Here is a 6,282-nt window from a genome sequence, read left to right as displayed (position 1 = left end):
TTTGCCGACGGTTTTTGTTCAAAAATGACCAAATTTTGAAGTCGGCATTTTTTACTCCTTTATGTCCGTAGGGGTCTCGACGTGTCGTAAAACTCCCTTAGGGATCATTTTTATGTGCAAATCACGCCCTGATAAAGAATTGAAAGAATTTTATTTTGTGCCCTTAACAGGGCTTAATCTTGTCTGGGATATTTCTTTGTTCCTGGTCCCTTGGGAGACCTGAAACGTGTCTCAGGGGACGTTTTCGACATACTGATGGGATTGGAAGCCTTCTAAAAGTATATTTCTTTTTCGTCCAAAAATCGACTTTTTGCTAAGGGGTGAGCCCACGTTTTTTGGTCAAAATAACCAAATTTTGAAGTCGGCATTTTACACTCGTTTTTGTCCCTAGGAATCTCTGCGTTTCGTGAAACTCCCTAAGGGATCATTTTTAAGTGCAAATAACGCCCTGACAAACAATTGAAAGAATTTAGTTTTTTGCCCTTATATAGGCTTCATTTTTTCTGGGCTATTTCTTTGTCCCTGGTCCCTTGGGAAACCTAAAACGTGTGCCAGAGGATGTTTACAGACATTCTGATTTAATTGCAAGCTTTAAAAAGAATATTTGTTTTTTGTCCAATAATCGACTTTTTGCTAAGGGTTAAGCCCACGGTTTTTGGTCAAAAATAACCAAATTTTGAAGTCGGCATTGTTTTCTCCTTTATGTCTGTAGGGATCTCGAGGTGTCGTAAAACAACCTCAGGGACCATTTTTATGTTCAAATAACTCCCTAATAAAGAATTGAAAGAATTCTATTGTGTGCTTTTATATAGCCTTAATTTTTTTGGGCTATTTCTTTATCTCTGGTCCCTTGGGAGACAGTAAACGTGTTCCAGTGGATGTTTAAAGACAAACTCATTCGATTGGAAGCTTTTAAAGATTATTTATTTTTGTCCAAAAATCGACTTTTTGCTAAAGGGTAAGCATACGGTTTTTGGTCAAAAATGACCAAATTTTGAAGTCGGCATTTTCAACTTTTTTATGTCCCTAGGGATCTCGCGTGTCGTAAAAGTCCCTGAGGGATCATTTTTTAGTGCAAATAACGCCATGACAAAGAATTGAAAGAATTTTCTTTATTGCCCTTATATAGCCTTAATCTTTTCTGGGCTATTTGTTTGTCTCCTGTCCCTTGGGAGACATTAAACGTGTGCCAGAGGATGTTTAAGGACATACTGATTCGATTGGAAGCTTTTAAAAGAATATGCCCACCGTTTTTGGTCAAGAATGACCAAATTTTTGAAGTCGGCATTTTTCACTTGTTTATGTACTAACGGATCTTGGAGTGTCGTAAAAGTCCTTTGGGAATCATTTTTTAGTGCAAATAACGCCCTGATAAAGAATTTTCTTTTTAACTCTCACTGTGAGTTCATCTTTTGTGTGCTATTACTCTGTCCCTGGTCCCTTGGGAGGCCTAAAAAGTGTCTCAGGAGACGTTCTCGGACACATTGACTCGATTGGAAGCTTTTAAAAGAATATTTGTATCTCGTCCAAAAATCGAATTTTTGCTAGGGGGTAAGCCCACGGTTTTTGGTCAAAAATGACCAAATTTTGAAGTCGGCATTCTTTTCTTGTTTATGTCGCTAGGGATCTGGGCTTGCCGTAAAACTCCCTTGGGAATTATTTTTAAGTGCAAATAGCGCCCTGACAAAGAATTTTCTGTTTAACTCTGAAACTGACTTTATCTTTTGTGGGCTATTTCTTTGTCAATGGTTTCTTAGGAGGCCTAAAAAGTGTCTTAGGGTCGTTTTGAGGACATACTGATTCGATTGGAAACTTTTCAAAGAATATTTGTGTTTCGTCCAAAAATCGACTTTTTTTTCAAGGGGTAAGCCCATGGTTTTTGGTCAAAAATGAAAAAAGTTTGAAGTTGGCATTTCTTACTTGTTTATGTCCCTAGAGATCTCAGCGTGTCGTAAAAGTCTCTTGGGAATCATTTTTAAGTGCAAATAACGCCCCAACAAAGAATTTTCCGTTCAACTCTCACCCTGACTTCATCTTTTGTGGGCTATTTCTTTGTCCCTTGTGCCTTGGGAGGCCTACAAAGTGTCTCAGGGGACGTTTTCGGACACATTGATTCGATCTGAAGGTTTTGAAAGAATATTTGTATTTCGTCTAAAAATCGACTTTATTCCAAGGGGTAAGTCCTTAGTTTTTGATGAAAAATGACGAAATTTTGAAGTCGACATTTTTCACTTATTTATGTCCCTAGGGATCTTGGCGTGCCGTAAAACTCCCTTGGGATCATTTTTAAGTAGAAATAACGCCTTGACAAAGAATTGTCTGTTTAATTCTCACCCTTACTCCATCTTTTGTGGGCTATTTTTTCCCCTGGTCCTTTGGGAGGCCTTAAAAGTGTCTCAGGGGACGTTTTCGGACACGGTGATTTGATTGGAAGCTTTTAAAAGAATGTTTGTATTTCGTCCAAAAATCGAATCCAAGTCCATGGTTTTTGGTGAAAAATGACCAAATTTTGAAGTCGGCATTTTCCACTTGTTTGTTTACCTAGGGATCTCGGCGTGTCGTAGAACTTCCTTGGGAATCTTTTTTAAGTGCAAATAACGCCGTGACAAAGAATTTTCTGTTTAACTCGCATCCTGACTTCATCTTTTGAGGGCTATTTCTTTGTGCGTGGTGCCTTGGGAGGCCTAAAAAGTGTCTCCGGGGACGTTTTCGGACAGAATGATTCGATTGGAAGCTTTTAAAAGAATATTTTTATTTCGTCCAAAAATCAACTTTTTTCGAAGAATAAGTCCAGGGTTTTTGGTAAGAACTGACCAAATTTTCAAGTCGGGATTTTCCACTTGTTCATGTCCCTAGGGATCTCGTCGTGTCGCACAATGCCAGTGAAGAAGATAGTTACATCGAGGACATATCCTTTCCAAATACCAGCTTTGTTGTTTTTATCCTCCACGTACTGTATCAAGAAACTGAAATATAGGAAAAACGAATGTCACTGTAAATAATTTTGTGAACACAGGAACAGAATAAAGAGAGGTTAGACGATGATAACTACCATGACATAGGACAATGCTGCAATACAGTCTTTTCCTTCTTTGGTGAGAGAGGAATCTGAACACGTTCCCGTGTTAAACGTACTCATGTATTTGTGGTTGTACAAACAGGATGATGTCGAAGGAGATTTTCAGGAAAGATGCCAAGAAAAGATCTCTCCAAAAGACTTTGAGGATTGCTGTTAAGAGACTAGGTTTTCTTGTCCCCGTGGTTTTCCGCTCAGGTGCTTACTGTACTTTGTGTGGTTCCACATCTCTAGGGCAGCAAGGAACGTGTTGGACTGCATTTCTAAAACTAAAATCATGCGAATAAAGTTATTCAGGTTTTAGATTAAAAATAAAGACATGCTGTACTTAGAAGCCATGGGAAGTAACGGTTCTATTCATGGCAGATGGCAGTTAATACTATTACAGGATGTACGCTCTTATCTTGGGCCGAGCGAAACACTGTGACACCAAGCAAACCTACAACCAAGGACAAAAGAATTTGGAACAATTCGCATTTATCGTGTTTCCTACATACGAGGTTTGCGCGAATGAAAAATCACCATTCCCCGACCTCCAGCCACTCACAACGTTGGTCCCGTTGAAGAAAATGCCTTGTGGACTTCAACACTGTCTTGAGGTAGAGATGGGTGGGTGCGGTGAAGATGCATTTGAAAGGACATGGCGTCTTTCGCCAGTCCGACATAAAATTAGCAGTTAATAGCAGTACTTAGTAGCGCTTGTGCTAAGCCCTTTTGTCCACCATTGAAGCTAGATAAAGAGAGGATGTTGCCTTCATGAAAAGAACTGCAAAAGATTTCAATGTTAAATTATGTCTTTTACCGTACTGTATAAACACTTACTGGTAACATTTCCGCTGTTCCATGGACCAGGAACTTTTAAGATGAGGTACCAAATTTGATGCCTTGAAAGGTTCTTTAAGGGGCCATAAATGCCCATCAATGATGGGCCTCTTGAAACCAGTTACCACCAACCTACAAGAAAGGTAACCATGTTTAGGTTGAAGTACCCTTCAGTAAGTGCTGTTGGTACATACGCGCTGTCTATTTTTGAAGCAGCCGCCGTGTGAAGGCAAAACTGAGCCGTGGGTAGCATATTTCACGGTATACCAAGACAAAGTATCACAGACATATTTACAGCGCAACTACTTTTACCGGAGTCACTCAAACAAAACTAGCCAATCAAATTGCAGTACAAGAACAATAAATTTCAACTAAAGCCGATTGAACCAATCACGAGCAGACGGAAAACAACAGTCAAATCCCCAAAATTTTGGAATTATTCACTGTTCGTATCATACTATGATCTGATTGGCCAGTTTTAAGTGACCCCGGTAATAGTAGTCGCACTGTAATTCTATGCCTCTAAAAAATACGCTGAAAATTGTCTGTTATGTGGCACTTTTTTAATACCATGCCAAACCTCAGAGATAATAAGGTGCCGTTACTTGCACGAGTAAAAAGGTAGCAATATTGCGCTTTCTTAGTACGGAATTCATTTGACCAGTGTGAGATCAAAACTGGGCGAAAGCGTAAAAGCAAGAAAAAGAAACAGTCACACCCTTTTTATAATTTTTCCCATTCATTTATTCACCACCAGGAAAACCGGCTCACTGCATCCTTTCCTAACACCAAACTATAAATATTAAAAACACAAGAAACCAACAAGTGCGAGTGTTGTCATTACATGATATACATCAGTTGAAAATAGGAGATTTTCTGAAAAATCCCACAAGATTATTTCTAGTCTGGCCCTGGTCATTTTCCGAAACTTTCCGGCCTTGATTCCTGGAACCTCTCGACCATTCTCCAAAGATTTTCCAACAATTTCACGCATGACGAATATTTGGTTTTATCAACAGAGTTGATAACTTAATTTCCCGCTCAGCCCACCAGTTCAATTTGCTGTATCTACTGGGACGTGGGATACGTCGGTAGATGCAACAGGTGTCCAGCTCTCATCTTATTGACTGTATCTTCGTGGAGTGAAATAAACTCTGACAAGACAATAGAAGTTAAATATTGTTTCGTGACACTGAGCTTGTTTTAATTAGTTTCAAGACATTTTCTGCCCTTACCGCAAATTTCCAATGACAATTAGAATGTGGTAATGAAGTGCTATTATTGCTACTTCACAGGAAGCTTAAGACAGCCGAAAAATCGACTCTCCATTAGACGAAAAAAGGCAAAATATTAAATAGTGTAATACTTGTATGCATTTAAATGCAATATGGCTGGTCTGACGATATTCACATTACTACTGCAAGGACAGTTGTTAAAAAAAAGAATGTTGTTAAAGGCCACCTTGAAATATACATCTTATGCACGTGAGGTCAGTTATCACTAATACAATGGATTCCAATTTTCTTTGCACTCTAACTAGGTTACAACAGGACCGTGCAGAGAGCTTTGAACAATGCTCCATTAACATCATTAACGAGTTCTTTAATTCCTCCGTGAGCAAGCCAATTATTTGTTGCTCACGCACGTTTCCCTCGCGAGTTCTGTTCAGTTATGTTGTTTACGTCTAATCCAGAAACTTGATTCTGTGAGTTATAACTCAACCCTAAATTTTCTCCAAGTCTGCCGGATTGGTTTCAATATAGTTGTTTCTGTGTTGTTATCGTGTTTATCTGCTAAGAGACTATCAGGCATTAGTGGTTCACCATTTTCTTCGAGTTTGATTGGTGTAATTTCTATCACGTGACGTGATAGTGTTCATACGTGGAGAGACGATAAGATGCAACCGGACGGAGAGAACTCGTCCGTGAAAAATCCTTACATGTAAAAACAAGTTACTTTCATCACATGTTGTGCTTCTTATCTTTTTATTTGTATTCTTTTTAATTTAATGTTTCGTCATGGTTTCCCCTAAAAGGTCAAATTCCTGTAAATTCGATATGCCAGTCAGTTCGTTCGGAAGAAACTTTTTTGGTGAACCAATGTTTCTGTCTTGATCGGCACTATCAATCTGGAAATTTGATGTCAGCAGTTCAACTGACAAATAACCCTTGAAGCTTCACTTCTCGAGCTGACATTTTCTTTTAAGTCATCAAATTTACGCAGGGCAACAATCAGCCAATATTCACGACAGAGACACTATTGTTTAAATGATTACTCTAAGGTTAAAAGGCAATAGCGGCTTTCGGACGTTATTGGCCCAATACTTTCGATTACTACTAAAATATTTTTGCGATCGGTTAGTCAAAGATACAACAAAGATCGCC

Source organism: Pavona decussata, unplaced genomic scaffold (genome assembly GCF_977016875.1).
Source record: "Pavona decussata unplaced genomic scaffold, jaPavDecu1.1 SCAFFOLD_381, whole genome shotgun sequence".
Taxonomy (NCBI): Eukaryota; Metazoa; Cnidaria; class Anthozoa; order Scleractinia; family Agariciidae; genus Pavona; species Pavona decussata.
This window is presented reverse-complemented; position numbering follows the sequence as displayed.